The sequence below is a fragment of the Lipotes vexillifer genome, unplaced genomic scaffold (genome assembly GCF_000442215.2).
Source record: "Lipotes vexillifer unplaced genomic scaffold, Lipotes_vexillifer_v1.1 scaffold37, whole genome shotgun sequence".
Taxonomy (NCBI): Eukaryota; Metazoa; Chordata; class Mammalia; order Artiodactyla; family Lipotidae; genus Lipotes; species Lipotes vexillifer.
This window is the reverse complement of record NW_006791811.1, coordinates 1,164,995-1,185,624: the sequence shown is the minus strand read 5'-3', so window position 1 is coordinate 1,185,624 and position 20,630 is coordinate 1,164,995. Positions and strand designations below refer to the sequence as shown.

Genomic DNA, 20,630 nt, shown 5'->3' with positions numbered 1-20,630 from the left:
TGATACACATTAACCTTCAGTTGCTGTTTTTCTCCCCCCGCCCAGGGATACCCCTAAACTCTAGCTATCTGATGTGTAAAGCAGATTAGAAACATGGTGGGAGTGAGATGAATTAATACAATAAATCTTCCTTCCTTCTTGTCTGTGTATTTCAGCTCATAAAGGTAGTGATTTTAAAACAAAGATAATGTTAATAGTGTGCTTGTTTCAAGGTATTTATATTATAAAGTAAATATACTATCACTTACAAACTCAGCTCTTGTACAATAATTATAATAGCTAGCATTTATTGAGTGCTGGCTGTGTGTTTGGCATTGTGCTAAGCTCTTCATATATAGTATTCCATTAGATATTATCTTTTATAGATGGTATCCTATTAAATATTATTACTCCCAATTTTCAGGTGAGGAAATTGGGTTGAAGAGAGGGTACTAACTTATCAGACAGTAAGTTCTAAAGCTATGATTCAAATCCAGATCTGCTGTCTCACCTAGATCCTGTTTTTTTTTAGATAGTGTGTTCCTCAGCTGGCCGTTAATGTGAGTCACAGTCAAATCCTAGAAGGACAAATGTGAATCCCAACAGTTATCGTTAACTCTGGTTTCTTATTTATGACTACTTCTTTCATATTCATACATGCAGTGAGACAGATTATATAGTAGTCTAGTGAGATATAGATATCTGTGTATGTATGTATGTATCTATCTATCTATAGCTCGCTGGACTACCATTAAGGAATTGGTAGCATAGGTAGGATAGTCAGGAAAATAGAGAGATAGATCAGTATTTGTTGAGCAACCAGGTAAGGTACTTTTATATACAAGAATCAATTAATTCCTACAATCACCCATTTTATAGACAGGGATGACTAGAAGCAGAGGAGTCTAGAACGTGTAGAAATGGAGAGAAGATGGATGAGAGATGATGCACAAAAATGAGAAAAAGAAGAGAGAACGGAGGTGCTCTGGGGAGAAAAAGAGCACAGTTCTTGTCAGGAACACAGGGTCTTTGCCTGGGGTCCAGGGATGAAGGCCTCGCTGGTAGCAGTGAGGAGCCTGCCGGGCCAAAGTTTGTCATGTCAGAATGACTAGTTCCTTAGGCAGGAGAGTTTTTGATGTACTTCTTCATCCCCTTTGCTGAATAGCAGTAAAACTAAAATTAATATTTTGAGGACATTTGATCACAATTGGGGTTTCTGTGGAATCCTTGGTTTTAATATATTAAACTGCAGATGTATTGCTTTTAAAATTTATATTCATGTCAATTAAATGTTTTTCATTACTTCATTTTGTTTAAGTGGGGAAAGCTGAGCTGTCTGGGAGGGTATATTTTCTTTAAAACTGTTGGGATAACCGTACTAAGAGAAGTAAGATATCAAAAAATTTTATGCTTTTGACAGGACATCATTTTCAAGAATTTAAGAATAAAGGGAATTAATAAAACAATGATCCACAAATTCAGTGCCCTATGATACATCACCTGATTTCATTACCATGTTCTCTTTTAGCTATTATGGACATTTATAGCAGTATTAATTATTTTGGAGCAAACTACTGTGGAGCAGTATATAATTCAGCAATTGCCATGAAATCATCGTAGAACAAACTGCCCCTAAACTCACTGGCATACAACAATATGCAATTATTTTTTGTCCACACACCTGCAGGTTGGCTAAGGTTGGCCAATCTAGGCTATGTTCAGCTAGGCTTGGCTCTAAGATGGTAGTTAACTCTAGGTTAACTAGGGCTTGTAAGAGCAGCTGTCTGAGACGTGATCTTCTCATGGAAAAGGCAGGAGTAGAAGAGAGTAAGACAACTGGACAAGCACATTTAAAGCCTCAGTCATTTCAGGTCCACTCCCATCCCATTGGCCAAAGCAAGTCACATGGCCAAGCCCCATGTCAAGGGCTGAGACTGGTGGGATGTGGATGAATAATGCTATGACTGGGTGGGGGTGGGAGAGAAGAATTGGAACCAATAGTTTAATCTACTACAAGGAGAGAAATAGATTTCTTTCTCTGAATTCTAAATTATTTTTTCAAATTCCTCATCCATTCACCCTCATGTGAAGGAGTGCCACGTGGGTTATGATACAAGATAAAAGTCTGGGTCTCTACTACCACCGGTTTTTTCCTTTTCTTTCAGTACCACAGGTTCCTTCAGGACAGAAACAGTTCTGAAATTGTATGTTCCACAGAAAGTTAAGGAGTTATTAGATCAAAAATGTTTCTCAGATCAAATAAGCAGGTGATATGTTAAGTAGTTTTAGTAGTTTAGAGCTATTAAAACTACTTAACATGCTAATGTATACTAAGACATGCAAATATCTAAGAGGAAGATATGGCATACAATATTTTACAAACTTATTTGTCCATAGAATTCCCTTCCTGCAGCAAACTCATTTTTTTAAAAAGAACATCTTGAGGGCCTAGAATTTTGTGAAATTCATTTTGGGAAATGCTATCCCAAGGCAACTTCCATCTTCCTTACTTCTTAGTTCAGGTGGGGCTGGCATCTGGTTTATACCTCAACTTTGAGATAAATGTTTCTAAAAAGAATTTGAGGAGAGAAAGAAGCAGGGTTAGCACATCTGATCAGAAGGCAATGTAGTTATATTATTGGTGTGAGCTGGTATACTCTATTTCAATGTATATGTTACTCATATTACTGTTAAGTTAGTCAAATCCAGGTATGTCTCACTGTCCTTTAAAATTCTCTTTTTAAACATTCAGAGATGTTTATGTGCATATTTAAAGCATACTAGAAATTAATGTTTGTGGATGTCAACAGATTTTTTTTTTTCTAGGCCCAGAAAGAATGGAGCTCTGGGGTCATTTAATCCATACTGTTATGTCAGGTGTAAAATTCTGGTTAGTATAAAGTTTGTTTTTTTTCTTAAATTAGCAATACCAATGGATATTTTCCTTCTCAGAATACATGTTTAAACTAACACCTTGATGTTAAGCTATGGAGAATAAAGCTTTTAAAGAAACGCGCATGAGGCTAGGCCAGTTTTAGCTCAGTAGAAGATATTATTTTGTACCTAAAATTTTTATAGAATGTTATAAATCTGAAAAAAAAATCATTTAAAATAGCTGAGATTTTATAACCAGTCAGGGATAGTAAAAAGTTTGAAGAATATATTATATTATGTAGATGAGGGGATTATATTAATCAGTATTGTGACTTTTTAAGAGTTTGCTCTTAAAAATAGGATAAAGGAAAATTATTCACTTATCTTTCAGGTAAAATGTCAGTATGTTTTTGCATAATCCCTCTCTTATCAATATATTCGAATGTCAAAAGAAAGATTATGTGGTGTATGATGTTCTGGCAGTAGTGAACATGGCAGGGCAGTGCATGATCCCCAGTTATGAGGGCAGCAACTCTTCAGAACCTTTCAAGGGGGTTTCTGGAGAGCAGCTGAACAGTTAATCCTGTACTACTAAAAATATTTGCGTGGGGATTTCGAATTTATATAACCCTTGTATACATTATCTCTTCACCAAAGCTCTAAGAAGCAGGTCAGGCAGCTACTGAGTCCCATTTTGTGGGTTATAAAACTGAGATTCAGAGAAATCTGGTAACCTGCCCAAGGTCACAGCGTTCATAAATAGCCTGGTGGAAGAAACTAAAAATAACTCTTCTCATTTCAAATTCAGTATGTTTCCCCTATCTTTGTATGTTTCTTTCTGAAATATTTTGTTCACAAGGTTTGTTTGCTTATTCCAAATGTATGTAGTTCATGTTACAAATTAGACTTCATCTCCCTCTCATGACTTTAGTTGAAAAAAGGTAGAAAGGGTGAGAGTTTAGGAAAAATAGTATCGTTTCCAAGTTTAAATATTTTAGGGGAAAAAGAGGCATAAAAGCAATGATAAGAGGATCTGAATTCCTGAAAGGGACTTTAAAGCAATATTTATGGATCTATGCAGAGAAAAGTTTTTGTGGTACACACAAGTCATTCCTGCATACAAGGATAAAACTTTCTTTAAAGCACAACCACTGAAGTTTCAGCATAAAAGCAGGCATACTGTTTCCCAGAGCAGGTGGTGAGACATTACAGAAAGGAGTACTTTCGCTAGAGAACTTATCAGGATTTCAAGGGATGTGAGAACAGGTGATAACTTACTTTGATGGCTCTCAGTCCAAGTGCACAAGAAGGGAACGATTACTTTCTCTCTCACCAATAATACCCTGACATCAGAGTCTCCTAAAGGCTCTGTGAAAATGTTTTCCATTTCTGAAAGAAAGGGAAAGATTCACCCAGACAAATAGGAAGTGAGTTTCTGTATTAAACTTGTTTGAGAAATACAGGTCTAACACAAAGACAACACTTCCCATCTCCTCTCTGTGTCTATATACTAGCTAATAGCAGGAACCCCTAGGAGAAAAATGTATGAAGGAGAAAATATATTTCTACCTCAATATTTTAGCTAGTCATATGTGAGGGGAGAAAATTCATGAGGAAATGTGATAATTATAACACTTCTGTAGTGACTTATACTATAATGTAACTTACATTTGTTAATAATATTCTTTTAGTAATAAATGAAACTTATTTCATATGCCATGAATTCTGCTAAGCCCTTTACTTGTATTACCTTGTAAGATAGATACAATATTATTTTCACCTTATTATTTTCACTTGATAGGTGAATTCAGGTGTAAGCAGTTTAAATAACTTCCTCAAGGTCACAAAGCCATAGTAAACAACTAAGCTTGGATTCAAATTCACATAACTGAGAGCCCAGAGGGTGTTCTCTTAACTGCTCCATTTTATTTATTTATTTATTTAAATTATTATTGGAGTCTAGTTGATTTACAGTGTTGTGTTAGTTTCAGGTGTACAGCAAAGTGAGTTAGTTATACATAAACATATATCTACTCTTTTTTTAGATTCTATTCACATATAGGTCATTACAGAGTATTGAATAGAATTCCCTGTGCTATACAGTAGGTTCTTACTAGTTATTTATTTTATATATAGTTAAACTACTGCATTTAAAAATAATCTAGTACTATTTAAATGCTGGCTACTACAGTGCTGGTACTATCGTGCTGGGTCTCAGACAGGAAGTGTGTATATCTTTCTATAGGAATCTGCCCCTTATCAGTCATGGCAAAGTTAAAAGGACAAATGTATTGAGGGAAAAAAAAAAAACAGTTAAAAGCAACATATCCTTAGGATGGGGAGTTCTTTGTATAAAAAACACACCAACTGGTTAAATATATTTGAAGGCTGAACCAACTAGAAACATGCATTGATTCTGATTTTCGTTGTTGCCACGTCGTATTTACTGTGGACCGTACCTGAGTGATTCTGACCATGTAAAATCATTTCAACACTGAAAATAATATTCAAACTAGCACAGACGCCAGATGACCAGAAGGGAGAGATGATATCAAGTACTACTTTAACTCATCGACTTCCCAACTGTCAGATTTGCACATTATCTTAGCCTCTTTTTACTGCCAAGAAACGATATCAGAACAAGCCAAATGAATGAGAACTGCTTTTCCCCGAATTAGTATCGCAGATCTTCCTTCAGGGTCCTGGTGAGCCCTGATGCCCCATCACTTTCCAAAAATACCCATTGAGCAGCTGCAGACTCTCCAATGCCCAACCTTTAGGCTATCTTTCACACTAGCCTTTGGTGATGATGAATAGAAGGAAACAGGTCTGCAGATGAGAAGAAGGAAATCTTGCCATTATTTTCCATCTATTATGGTTACACTAATTACAAGAACTTAGAAAAGTTTGCAGCACAAACCCATTTTACATTTCTGGCCTACATGTGATAGCTAAAAATGTCTATTGTTAATGTCAGCCTGAAAATGTTTTAGTTTGTTGAAGAATTTCTCTAGGTGCCCAAATTTATAAAGTTACTGTCTGAAATATAATACTGTCAAAAGATCGACAGTGAGTTGATATAGATAGGGCAGAAGTTCAGGTGCAATTCTCTGTATTTCTGGTGAGCTTGACAAGTCACAAATATCTTGTATGCAGTCCTCATTATGACTTGAAATCACTTCTAGGTTCAAGGAGTGCATTGTCGATAATATTATGGTGAACATAAAAAAGAAAAAAACATAATCATGATGAACTTCTCATTCAAAATAAGCCAAAAAATTTAAAATTAATAAAATAATCTCTAAGTTCCATCCCTAAAATGAAACCCCATCATTGATAAAATAACATTTTTTTTTTTACCTTTGTAGAGGGTTACAAAAATTGTGTTTCTCACATTTTTTAAAATGCATTAGGGAAGAAAAAGCAATGATATTATTATATGTTTTCCACATGAATTTATTTCTCCTTTGTATGATATTTGGCAACTTTATCGTTTATTTACTTTTAAATAAAAGTCTTCTTTCATCACTTAGTATTCAGAGTCAACAGAAATAATGGTGTATACAGAGATCAAGTAGTTAGTGCATGTTGAAGCTGTAACTCCCAATCGGTAACATAAAAGTGTAAACTAAAATCTCTCTCCTTTTCTTCATTAACATACTACTAACCAATAAAGGAAACAATTTTTCCACCCAGTGCATGAGTAGCAAATGTTATCAATGTCCTGGGAAAAATTACTCCTGAAACACTATTTTAGTGAAAATGTGAAATTATTGTTCAGGATATATGTGAAGGAAAACAAGCCTGTTGGGATTAGAGCTGTAATAGGGTTTCCAGATTTAGCAAATAAAAATACGTGACACCTAGTTAAAACTGAATTTTATATACACAATGAATAATTGTTTAGTATAATTATGTCTCATGTATTACATATTCTATACCATACCATGCCACACCATACCCTAAAATATCAACAATGTTTATCATTGTTGAGTTATGGAATTATTTGTGATTTTAATGTTCTTTTCATTATTCATTAGGTGTGTGGGGTTGTATGCAACTTGATTTTCTAGAACAGAAGTCTGGGAGGGGACAGAACACAAGCCTTTTATTTTGGCAGTGCCCTAAGGTAAGAGATTCCCTTAGGCTCAGGCCAGGGCTCCTTTTACCAGAATCCACTGAAGTACCCTGAAGAAGGGAGGGGTCAGAAAAGAAATTCATCAGAGGATCAAGTAGTTAAAGCCTAGGCTAAAGCTGGAGAGTCAGAAAGCAGGCAAGCGCACTGCAGAGGTGAATGGAGCCCTCTCCTTCAAAGAGGAGAAACCAAGAATGGGCTTTTCATGTTGAGACTCCAAAATGCTAGGTGAAGCCACTTCAGTGCCCTTCACTTGTCGTTTGATGGTTCTTACTGAGACCCGGGGCTGTAGTGGTTAATGGGAATGGAGAAGAAAGGAGGATGAGGATGGTGGGAAGTGAGGCCCAGTGGAGACATATGGGGACGCCACCATGAAGAATTCTGTTATTTTATGGAAACAGTATCTTGGAGATCACTTTTGTTGTCAAAACTATACTTGATGAATAAGGGGAGAATCAGTTTTAGGCAATTTCTGATCTCGCCAAGACTTTGAATGTAAGCAAACAGGGCGTCGCTAGACGAATCCTGAGCGGATTCCCTTATAAAATGGTCCTGCAGGGATGATCAAAAGCACATATCTTCAAGTCCTGTCTTCTCATTAAAGTAGAAGAGTTTTGCAGAAACATGCTTGATGTCCAGAAAATTATCATGGATCCTAAATTGTAGGGGAGAAGAGAATTGTATCTCATACAAGCTCGGAGTGAGATAATTTCTCTGAAAATACACTTTGAGAATAGGCAGCATCCCAGTTCTCACGTGTTCTATTGTAAAATTTGAGAAGAAGCCGGAAAGGAACACGAAAACTGCTGCTTCGTGAAGATGTCTTGTCTTTCCTTTAGTCACTGCTTAAGAACAGTCCTGTATCAAGTATCAAAAATCAAAATCTTATCTGGGAATTTATAGTTTAGAAATACAAGAGAAAGAGACATTGGGAAAGAGAAAGACAGAGAGAATGAATCTGTAAACACAGTAGCTAACAGATGCCTGGCAGTGACCAGGCAAACAACTTTAAAATAGACTTGTATTCTTACTCAAATTAAACATGCCATATGACTTGTTTCTATTCGATTAACCGCTTGCTCCTCGTAGCCAGCCAGGCCAGAACTTCCACCACCACACTTTTCCTGTGCCAAGTTCCTGGCTGTGTGTTAAGACTGGAGGGTAGAGGGAATGCCATTGCCTCCAGCTGATACGGGTTAATAACTGAGACACAGGAACCATTTGGGAGAATAATGAGTCGCTTCCTGGTCTAAACACCAGCTCCAGGCAATGGCTGACCAAACAAATACAAAATCATAAGCAGGAAAATGGAGGCTTCCACTGAATCTTGAAAGAGGAAAATTTGAAATAAATAAAAGTATATTTTAACAAGCAGGTGGTAATTTTATGGAACTCATGCCTTCAAGAGGGTGTATAGACTAGCAACAACGACAAACCAGAAAAAGGTAAAGGACTTTAAAGAAGTGGTGGAGTAAATGACACGGCACAGTTCTTCTCACTTAAAACTGTTCATTAAACCATTGGAAAAGGGAAAAGAAATTAACATCTGCCAAAATGAATGGGCTAGAGACTTAACATCCATGTGAAAGAATTGAGTGATAGTTGAAATTCTTATCTTTGGTTAAATTTAAAGGGAACACCGTTGGTACTTAACATTTATATGTGATGTCAGTGTTTAATTTCATATAGATAAAGCATTTATTGTGCTACCTGTGTTGTTATTCTAGGGTTTTAAGTGTTAATTTGAACATGACTGTCTCTTGCATTCCATCAAATACAGTTTTGGCATTTATTAAGATTGAGCATATGACTTTTCCACCTTTAGCCTATAAATGTAGTGGTTACATAAGTGGAATATCATGTGGCTGAGCCGAGGCTCCTGAACCATGGTTTACTCTGAGAGGCCTTCTATGACACCCCCATCGAAGGTTAGATCCTCCTGTTAGGCGTCCCCGGGGTACCTTGTACCAAGCCTGCCCCAACATTTGTTAAGGACTGGGGCAAGAATACAAATGAAGGCTTACGTCCCATATGTCTAAATATTTTAAAACTATCAATCAGGCTAACAAAACATTAAATTAAATATGTTCCATCCTCCTACCTTGACAAATATATCCTCAAAACCGCCTGGAAAACAAGGTTCAAATTAGAATTTTCAGAATCTTCAGAGCTCTGTGCTGGAACATGACTTTGGGGGGAAGTGGCCTAGCCCCTTGTCCTCACTCTGTGGCCACTCCTCCTTCCCTTCCCATTCCTGCCTCCGACCAGAGCTGCCAGTGGCTTCTTCTGCCCGTGTGTGGGCAACCCAGACCACACATTCAGTCCCTGTTCACAACCTTCCCCAAGCATTGTGTTTTACATGTTCACTGGTAGACACATAAGCACAGGCTCCACATTCAGCAGGTGGCTCTAGAGAAGTCTGCTCTGGCCCTAGGAGTGGGTTTGGACCTTTTCAGCAGGGAATTCTGGCATCCCTGCTATTCACAGGAGGTTTAGTGGTTGTTGTGGGCTCCAGATGGGCATATCCAGGATGCCCCACAGATGCCTGCTGTCTCTTTGCCTGGTGAGAAAGGGGCATGGCTGGGGAAGGGCCAGAGTGGGGTTCTCTGAAACCTGGGGCCGAGGCCAAGGACCCTTTTTGCCTGGGTCTAAGGGTAGTAGCACCTTGAACCGTCCTATCATAACACTTATCACAGTTTATTCTCACTTCTTTGTTTCTTGCTAGACGTTAAACTCCATAAGGGCAGGGGTCTGTCTTGTTCATTCTTGCATCACAGGTTCCTAGCCTGGTGCCTGGCATCAATTAGGTATTTATAAATATTCTTAGAATGAAAAAAAAATGCTAATCCTTTTTAAAAGGGGCTATGTCTTTTAAAGTATATCTGTGAAATTTATAAACATTATAATATTTTAGGGCTTAATGAATAATTTTAATTAAAAGTCAAAATTTTACAGGCTTTAGCTTTTAACTACATTGATATAAAACTGGAAATAAATAGTATACATATAACCAAAACTCATACACAGAGAAACTGAAAAATCCTTTCAAATGATAATAGAGAGAAGGGAATATTTTTAACTTTGACAAGATATTTAGGAAGAAAATCTATATGTATGTAATATTCCTAACAGCATTTTCTATAAGAAAGAAAACTGGAAACATTTTAAATCAGGACTAATTGGGAAATGGTTATAGTATATCAAATCGATGAAGCACTATAAGCTGATGAAATTAAAATAAAGATTAATGATAATATGAAAAATATGTGCAATATAATTTTAAGTGAAAAAAGTACAATGCAAATGTATACCATATATTTACAATAAAAAAGTTATTTTTATATATGAACAAGATGGGGGGAAACAAGAATGATAACAGCTGCAGCAGGGTGGTAGAATTGTGGTTCAAATTTCTCTTTTAAAAATAGTTTAATGATATTATAACAAAGCCTCTGTATAAAACAAAAAAATTCAGGGAGATCAGCTCGGTGCTTTGTGACCGCCTGGAGGGGTGGGATAGGGAGGGGGGGAGGGAGGGAGACGCAAGAGGGAAGAGATATGGGAACATATGTATATGTATAACTGATTCACTTTGTTATAAAGCAGAAACTAACACACCATTGTAAAGCAATTATACCCCAATAAAGATGCTAAAAAAATTTTAATAATACTAAATAAAACCACTTAGGTGTGAGTAGATGTTGAGTGCCAAGGTATATTTTTTCTCAGTTAAGAGAGTGCTTTTAATTAGTTTTTGTTTACTCGTGCTCTATACGTTGACATAACTTTATTTAGAAAAGTAGATTAACTGAATTTTATACTCACACACACATGATTATATAGTCATATACATAAAAAGTATATTTAAATGTAATTTATATCTTTACTATAATTTATCTTTTTATGTAATTTCTATTTTTAATTTTTATGTAGTTTACTGAGATAAATTTAGACACACTGGAGAAAGCCCAGAGGAAAGGAAATGTAACTTGAACTTGAAACTTTTCCTTTTGAAAACTAAGGACTTCTAGCCTGGAGAAGACCAAGATTATATTTCATAAATGTCTTAGATACAAATTGCAGTCCTGTAGAAAGGGCCACAAAGATTCATTCATTCAACAAATGTTTCTTAAGAGCCTGCTATGCTTTGGGAGCCTATGTTAGATGATGGAGAAGCAGTGATGAATAGTACTAGACAGGTGAGTGACCATGGAAGCTACTGTGATGTCCTGATCGGAAAAAGTATAGCCAGAGGATGTAACACTCAGGAAGTCAGATTTCAGTGAACTCAGTTAAACACTTCTCCTGGTCAGAGCTGTTCAAGGATGGACAGATCGCCTACGATGAAGCAAATTTCCTTCAGCTTGCACAACCCACTGGCGGTGATGATATATATATATTTTTTTTTCCGGTACGCGGGCCTCTCACTGTTGTGGCCTCTCCCGTTGCGGAGCACAGGCTCCGGACGCGCAGGCTCAGCGGCCATGGCTTACGGGCCCAGCCGCTCCGCGGCATGTGGGATCTTCCCGGACCAGGGCACGAACCCGTGTCTCCTGCATCGGCGGGCGGACTCTCAACCACTGCGCCACCAGGGAAGCCCCAGTGATGGTATTTTTAAAAGTAGATATGGGGCTTCCCTGGTGGCGCAGTGCTTGAGAGTCCGCCTGCCGATGCAGGGGACGCGGGTTCGTGCCCCGTTTCGGGAGGATCCCACATGCCGCGGAGCGGCTGGGCCCGTGAGCCATGGCCGCTGGGCCTGCGCGTCCGGAGCCTGTGCTCCGCAGATGGGAGAGGCCACAGCGGTGAGAGGCCCGCATAACGCAAGAAAAAAAAAAAAAAAAAGTAGATATGTAATTGGACCAGAAGACTTTTGAACTTTGAGATTCCCTCTATCTCATGCCCAAATCATAGACAAGTGCTCCAGAGGAGACCAAAGAAGAGAAATAAGACTCAAACTACCTTGGTAGAGAATTGGTTTGGACATAAGGGACGGACTTGCTCTCAAAGTAATAATTCACTTCAGGTTGTAACTAAAAGTTAGAGGAAACACTGACAGAGGCTGTGAAAACACCCATCCTGTGTGGAGCATTCTCTTCTCCTTTAGAGGCAGGAGGCAGCATCTGATGGCCGCTGCAAATTTATCTTGGCTTAGCTATTGAAATGTTCTTATCTTTGGATGGCTGAGGAAATCAGTACCTGAAAGGAAGCTTCAGGAAAGAACTGGGAGGGAGAGGAGGATGTGTAGTTAACAGCTGAGGAGACGGAGAGCATGATTGCCTGTATCAGTGACAGCTGTAGGGGAGACAAGAATAGATAGGGCCCATTAGTTTCTGCAGGAAATGAGGTCTCTGTGAAAGTCTCTGTGACTTGAGGGGACCTTTAGAAATCGTGGTGGCAGTTTGTGTCAGGACCTGAAAGGTGAGAATGAGGAACTGTCACCGTCAGGGGTATAGCATGGTGAGCCATGTTGCAGTCGGCAGTGAGAAAGGCACCGATGGGTCACTGATGAGCGCCAGGGAAGGGGTTGGGACTCCAGGCAGGAGGGAATGGAAAGATGCCGGTAAATTGCTCCTCCTGTACTCAGCGCATGCAGCCCTTTCCGCACAGCAGGCCCTAAGGCGTGGGTGGGATTGTGAGACCTGCTTGGAGATTTCTGACTTGAGCAGGTCTTAAATTGTGGATTATAATCACTGATTTAAATGTACTATTTACTAAAAATGTACAATTTTTAGTACATTTTTCAAATGTACTATTTACTAAAAATTTTTCAAGTGTGCTATTTGAAAATGTACTGGTTTTTCAAATGTACTATTTACTAAATGATGTTTAGTAAATAGTACTATTTACTAAATATACTATTTTTCAAATGTACTATTTACTGATTTTTCAAATGATTAAAAAATGTTCAAATGTACTATTTTTCAATGTACTATTTACTAATGTACTATTTTTCAAATGAACTATTTACTAAATAGTTTCAAATGTACTATTTACTGATTTTTCAAATGTACTATTTACTAAAAATCCTGTTGTTAACAGGTGCTGCTGAACTCCCTCAATGAAAATTCCAAAACAAAAATAAAACAAAGAGAATGAAATCCAGATTGAGAAAAACAAAAAAAGTTTTACCCTTATGAGCTAAGGTACTCCCACAAATGCCACATCACGTCACCCTGAGATCAGAGACAGGGCGTCACACTTTCATCCTTTCTTCGCAGATGAGGAAACTGAGGCTTAGAGCTCACAGAGGTCTGATGGGGAGGAGCCAGATTTCAAATGCAGGTTTTCTGATTGTGGTTCCTAAATGCCTTCCACTGAATTGCTGCTGCGTTTTTTTACCTGTCAAGGAAAGCCGCTGCCGTTTGTCATGCTCCTTGGCCACTTGTAAGAGCTTCTTTTGTCATCATAGTACACAAATTGATAACTTTAACCTGAGAGCAATGTTCTAGTGAAGCACAAGGATACGGTAAAAGTAGGGATGGTGATTTATTTCAGTTTTTCAGAACCATTAATAGGATAAAGTATGAGTGGCAAGATTGTAATCACTACATATGTAGAGTATAAATATAATCTAGTTGGCTTCTGAGCAACTCTCTTTTAGGAATAAAGGCTGCCGTCTTTCCCTTGGTCTGATATCACAGTGTTGGTCTCAGGACAACTAGACAGGAGGACATTGACAACTTGCCTTATGTATTACCACTTCGACGAAACAGTTGCTCAAAGAGTATGTCTTATTGATATGCATCTACTACCATCATTTCTGCACATAGAGGCTAAAATGTATTTCATCTCCTTTTTCTTCTGATCCAGCTCATTTTTATCATTAGATGCTTTAAGATTTTCCTTGTAACCTTCTTTGCCCTTAAAACTAGAAACCTATCTAATCAGTAGTTTTAAGTTAAAAGAATGTCAGAAAAAGAGGGAATAGACACATTAGCAAATTCATGAATGTTGATACTTCTAATATCAAGTATAATCATTTGCTTATTTAACTGGGTATCTAACTTTGCAGCCATCTTTTGCTCTCAGAATGGGTTTGGATTTAATACGTAGAAATGAACGAATCTGTTTGTCTTCCACTTCTTAGTAAAGGCCCCCTCTCAAGTCACTCTTTTCATAGAATGACATTTCACATTAAGGTCATATTGGCACCTGGTTTTCTTCATAATTACCTGTTTGTATCAGGACCCTCATTAGTAAATTTGCTAATATTTATTTCCTCATTATGAAGTGAGGTCAAGCTGTCTTTTTGCATTAGTCATTTGTTTATTAAACTAGCCAAAAAGTCAACATGTTTTCATACAGAATTATCTGACGATAAGGCAAGGATAACAAGGAACATATTAGGCACTAGAAAAATATTTCAATGCAATGTATAAATAGAGGTTGACTTGAACAAGTAAAAAGTTGAAAAAATTATATTTGAAAAGAAAACCTTTTAACTTAAAATGTATTGATTTTAAAATGTTTTTCAAAGAACTAGTCCCTGCATTTCAGAAGCTGCAGACCAGGTTATTAAAAGCAGATGCAGTGTAGGGATACTTGTGGACAATTTTCCAAGGTTCTCTAGTTTTTTCATACATCTTGCAAACGAGGCAGTAACCACTCTTTGTTCTGGATCATCTTTGTAAGGATATTTGTATACTGAACAGTCTTGGAAAAAAGAGGTAGTGTCTCCCTCTGAGAAAAAGGGAAGGCATGCTTACTGCCCATTATAAATGATCCAGCTTCCCTAAACTTGAGGTTCTTCTCCTATAACACAGTCCATAGTGGGTGTAGGTATCCATCAGGCCTCATCTGTATCACTCCTGTGGGACTTGGAGATAAGGGGAGCTGAGGCAAATGTGATGATGCGCATGCTCCTTGCTCTGCCACGAATACTAAAGTCCTTTGTCTGTGACCCAGGAGTCTCATGCCTTCTACTGCCATCCACAAACTGTCAGGCCATCCTATTAGCTTGCAAGCAAAGTAATATCTCATACTCTTCACAATTCTTCACAAGCCAGTAGTTGAGAAGGAAGCAATTTAGCATATACTGTGTTCTCCATGAGTCAGAGGGTGTGGTAGGCAGAACACAGGCTTCCCAAAGACGTTTACATCCTACCCCTTGGAACCTGTGAATATGTCATGCAACAAGGGGAGGAGGAACTAAGGTTGCAGATGGAATGAAGGTTGCTAATCGGCTGCCTTCAAGATAAAGAGATCATCCTGGATTATTTGGGTGGGCTCAGTGTAATCGCAAGGGTTCTCTGAATGTGGAAGAGAGGCAGAAGAGAGTCAATGCCAGAGTCGGGAGGGATTTGGAGATACTACACTGTAGTTATGGAGGAAGGGGCCACGAGCCAAGGACTGCAGGCGACCTCCTCTAGAAGTGGGAAAAGGCAGATGAAGTCGAGCCTCCAGAAGGATGCAGTCCTCCTGCCAGGGCCTTAATTTTAGTCAGTGAGTCTCATTTCATCAGTGAGACTAAGGTAATAAATTGTGTTTAAGCTGGTGGTACTGTTTTAGGGCAACCGCAAAACACAAATAAGGAGGGGAGAGTGTTAAACCTTCCCGACAGGGAATGTTTTGGTTTTTTTCCTCCTTACCTGCCTGGCTTACGCTCATCCTCTGGGCCTCAGATGAAATGTTCTACATTTTCTAAGGAGAGCTCCTTGTTCTCCTTTTCTGAAGTGGCTACTCCTGATACTTTCTTTCAAAGCACTATGCTTTTTGTAGCACATTCTACAAATTACAATTAAAATCGGGTTTTGTTTTGATTTTTCTGCAGCTAAAACATTATATAAACCTCAAGGTGAGATTGAAAATTCTCTTTGTCTATTTCCTTTTTTTGGTGAAATTCTGCCCTTAATTCTTCTTTTTTTTTTTTTAACATCTTAATTGGAGTATAATTGCTTTACAGTGTTGTGTTAGTTTCTGCTGTATAACAAAGTGAATCAGCTATACGTATACATATATCCCCATATCCCCTCCCTCTTGTGTCTCCCTCCCACCCTCCCTATCCCATGCTCTAAGTGGTCACAAAGCACCAAGCTGATCTCCCTGTGCTATGTGGCTGCTTCCCACTAGCTATCTATTTTACATTTGGTAGTGTATATATGTCCATGCCACTCTCTCACTTCATCCCAGCTTACCCTTCCCCTTCCCTGCATCCTCAAGTCCATTCTCTGTGTCTGCGTCTTTATTCCTGTCCTGCCCCTACGCTCTTCAGAACCATTTTTTTTTTAAGATTCCATATATATGTGTTAGCATACAGTATTTGTTTTTCTCTTTCTGACTTCACTCTGTATGACTGACTCTAGATCTATCCACCTCACTACAAATAACTAAATTTCATTTCTTTCTATGTCTGAGTAATATTCCATTGTATATATGTGCCACATCTTTATCCATTCATCTCTTGATGGACACTTAGGTTGCTTCCATGTCCTGGCTATTGTAAGTAGAGCTGCAGTGAACATTGTGGTACATGACTCTTTTTGAATTATGGTTTTCTCAGGGTATAGGCCCAGTAGTGGGAGTGCTGGGTCAAATGGTAGTTCTATTTTTAGTTTTTTAAGGAACCTCCATACTGTTCTCCATAGTGGCTGTATCCATTTACATTCCCACAAACAGTGCAAGAGGGTTCCCTTTTCTCCACACCTGCTCCAGTATTTAGTGTTTGTAGATTTTTTCATGATGGCCATTCTGACTGGTGTGAGGTGTTACCTCATTGTAGTTTTGATACGCATTTCTCTAATGATTAGTGATATTGAGCATCCTTTCATATGTTTGTTGGCAATCTGTATATCTTCTTTGGAGAAAGGTCTGTTTAGGTCTTATGCCCATTTTTGGATTGGGTTGTTTGTTTTTTTGATATTGAGCTGTATGAGCTGCTTATAAATTTTGGAGATTAATCCTTTGTCAGTTGCTTCGTTTGCAAATATTTTCTCCAATTTGAGGGTTGTCTTTTCGTCTTGTTTATGGTTTCCTTTGCTGTGCAAAAGCTTTTAAGTTTCATTAGGTCCCATTTGTTTACTTTTGTTTTAATTTCCATTTCTCTAGGAGGTGGGTCAAAAAGGATCTTGCTGTGATTTATGTCATAGAGTGTTCGGCCTATGTTTTCCTCTAAGAGTTTGATAGTGTCTGGCCTTACATTTAGGTCTTTAATCCATTTTGAGTTTATTTTTGTGTATGGAGAGTGTTCTAATTTCATTCTTTCATGTGTAGCTGTCCAGTTTTCCCAGCACCACTTATTGAAGAGGCTGTCTTTTCTCCATTGTATATTCTTGCCCCCTTTATCAAAGATAAGGTGACCACAGGTGTGTGGGTTTATCTCTGGGCTTTCTATCCTGTTCCATTGATCTGTATTTCTATTTTTGTGTCAATACCATACTGTCTTGATGACTGTAGCTTTGTACTATAGTCTGAAGTCAGGGAGCCTGATACCTCCAGCTCCGTTTTTCTTTCCCAAGATTGCTTTGGCTATTCGGGGTCTTTTGTGTTTCCTTACAAATTGTGAAATTTTTTGTTCTAGTTCTATGAAACATGCCATTGGTAGTTTGATAGGGATTGCACTGAATGTGTAGATTGCTTTGGGTAGTACAGTCATTTTCACAATGTTGATTCTTCCAATCGAAGAACATTGTATATCTCTCCATCTGTTTGTATCATCTTTAATTTCTTTCATCAGTCTCTTATAGTTTTCTGCATAGAGGTCTTTCGTCTTTTTAGGTAGGTTTATTCCTAGGTAATTTTATTCTTTTTGTTGCAGTGGTAAATGGGAATGTTTGCTTAATTTCTCTTTCAGATTTTTAGTCATTAGTGTATAGGAATGCAAGAGATTTCTGTGCATTAATTTTGTATCCTGCTACTTTCCCAAATTCATTGCTTAGCTCTAGTAGTTTTCTGGTAGCATCTTTAGGATTCTCTATGTAGAGTATCATGTCATCTGCAAACAGTGACAGTTTTACTACTTCTTTTCCGATTTGGATTCCTTTTATTTCTTTTTCTTCTCCGATTGCTGTGGCTAAAACTTTCAATACTGTGTTGAATAATAGTGGTGAGAGTGGGCAACCTTGCTTTGTTCCTGATCTTAGTGAAAATGGTTTCAGTTTTTCACCATTGAGAATGTTGTTGGCTGTGGGTTTGTCATATATGGCCTTTATTATGTTGAGATAAGTTCCCTCTATGCCTACTTTCTGGAGAGTTTTTAGCATAAATGGGTGTTGAATTTTTATTCTTCATTTTGTTAATATGGTTTTTCACATTGATTGATTTGCATATAGTGAAGAATCCTTGCATTCCTGGGATAAACCTCACTTGATCATGGTGTATGATCCTTTTACCGTGCTGTTGGATTCTGTTCGCTAAAATTTTGTTGAGGAATTTTGCATCTATGTTCTTCAGTGATATTGGTCTGTAGTTTTCTTTCTTTGTTACATCTTTGTCTGGTTTTGGTATTGGTGATGGTGGCCTCGTAGAATGAGTTTGGGAGTGTTCCTCCCTCTGCTATATTTTGCAAGAGTTTGAGAAGGATAGGTGTTAGCTTTTCTCTAAATGTTTGATAGAATTTGCCTGTGAAGCTGTGGGCTTTTGTTTGTTGGAAGGTTTTTAAATTTTTAATCACCAATTTTAAAATTGGTCTGTTTATATTTTCTGTTTCTTCCTGGTTCAGTATCAGGAGGTTGTGCTCTTCTAAGAATTTGTCCATTTCCTCATGGTTGACCATTTTCTTGGTATATAGTTACTTGTGGTAATCTCTCATGGTCCTTTGTATTTCTGCAGTGTCAGTTGTTATTTCTCCTTTTTCATTTCTAATTCTGTTGATTTGAGTCTTCTCCCTTTTTTTCTTGATGAGTCTGGTTAGTGGTTTATCAATTTTGTTTATCTTCTCAAAGAACCAGCTTTTAGTTTTATTGATCTTAACTACTGTTTCCTTCATTTCTTTTTCATTTACTTCTGATCTGATCTTTATGATTTCTTTCCTTCTGCTAACTCTGGGTTTTTTTTTGTCCTTCTTTCTCTAATTGTTTTAGGCATAAGGTTAGGTTGTTTATTTGAGATGTTTCTTGTTTCTTGAGGTGGGAGTGTATTGGTATAAACTTCCCTCTTAGAACTGCTTTTGCTGCATCCCATAGGTTTTGGGTCATCGTGTTTTCATTGTCATTTGTTTCTAGGTATGTTTTGATTTCCTCTTTGATTTCTTCAGTGATCTCTTGGTTATTTAATAGTGTATTGTTTAGCCTTCATGCGTTTGTATTTTTTACAGATTTATTCCTGTAATTGATATCTAGTCTCATAGTGTTGTGGTCGGATAAGATACTTGATACAATTTCAATATTCCTAAATTTACCAAGGCTTGATTTGTGACCCAAGATATGATCTATCCTGGAAAATGTTCCATGAGCACTTAAGAAGAAAGTGTAATCTGCTGTTTTTGGATGGAATGTCCTATAAATATCAATTAAGTCCATCTTGTTTAACGTATCATTTAAAGCTTGTGTTTCCTTATTTATTTTCATTTTGGAAGGTCTGTTCTTTGGTGAAAGTGGGGTGTTAAAGTCCCCTACTATGATTGTGTTACTGTCCATTTCCCCTTTTATAGCTGTTAGCATTTGCCTTATGTATTAGGTATTCCTTTGTTGGGTGCATAAATATTTACAATTGTTATATCTTCTTCTTGGATTGATCCCGTGATCTTTATGTAGTGTCCTTCTTTGTCTCTTTTAATAGTCTTTATTGTAAAGTCTATTTTCTCTGATATGAGAATTGCTACTCCAGCTTTCTTTTGATTTCCATGTGCATGGAATATCTTTTTCCATCCCCTCACTTTCAGTCTGTATGTGTCCCTAGGTCTGAAATGGGTCTCTTATAGACAGCATATATATGGGTCTTGTTTTTGTATCCATTCAGCCAGTCTGTGTCTTTTCGTTGGAGCATTTAATCCATTTACATTTAAGGTAGTTATCGATATGTGTGTTCCTATTACCATTTTCTTAATTGTTTTGGTTTCGTTATTGTAGGTCTTTTTCTTCTCTTGTGTTTTCTGCCTAGAGAAGTTCCTTTAGCATTTGTTGTAAAGCTGGTTTGGTGGCGCTGAATTCTTAGCTTTTGCTTGTCTGTAAAGCTTTTGAATTCTCCATCGAATCAGAATGAGGTCCTTGCTGGGTAGAGTAAACTTGGTTGTAGGTTTTTCTCTTTCATCACTTCAGATATGTCCTGCCACTCTCTTCTGGCTTGCAGAGTTTCTGCTGAAAGATCAACTGTTAGCCTTATGGGGATTCCCTTGTATGTTATTTGTTGCTTTTCCTTTGCCGCTCTTAATATTTCTTCTTTGTATTTAATTTTTGATTGTTTGATTAATATGTCTTGGTGTGTTTCTCCTTGGATTTTTCCTGTATGGAACTCTCTGTGCTTCCTGGACTTGAATGACTATTTCCTTTCCCATATTAGGGATGTTTTCAACTATAATCTCTTCACATATTTTCTCAGTCCCTTTCTTTTTCTCTTCTTTTTCTGGGACCCCTATAATTCGAATGTTGGTGCATTTAATGTTGTCCCAGAGGTGTCTGAGACTGTCCTCAATTCTTTTCATTCTTTTTTCTTTAGTCTCCTCTGCAGTAGTTATTTCCACAATTTCATCTTCCAGATCACTTATCTG

At 37.7% G+C, this 20,630-nt stretch overlaps 1 protein-coding gene across 1 annotated transcript in view; it reads right to left on the bottom strand.

Annotated features, from left to right (window-relative positions):
- Nucleotides 1-20,630, bottom strand: part of SPATA16 (spermatogenesis associated 16) — a 223,390-nt gene that overhangs the window by 182,511 nt on the left and 20,249 nt on the right. The gene's annotated exons all lie outside the window — the stretch shown is intronic.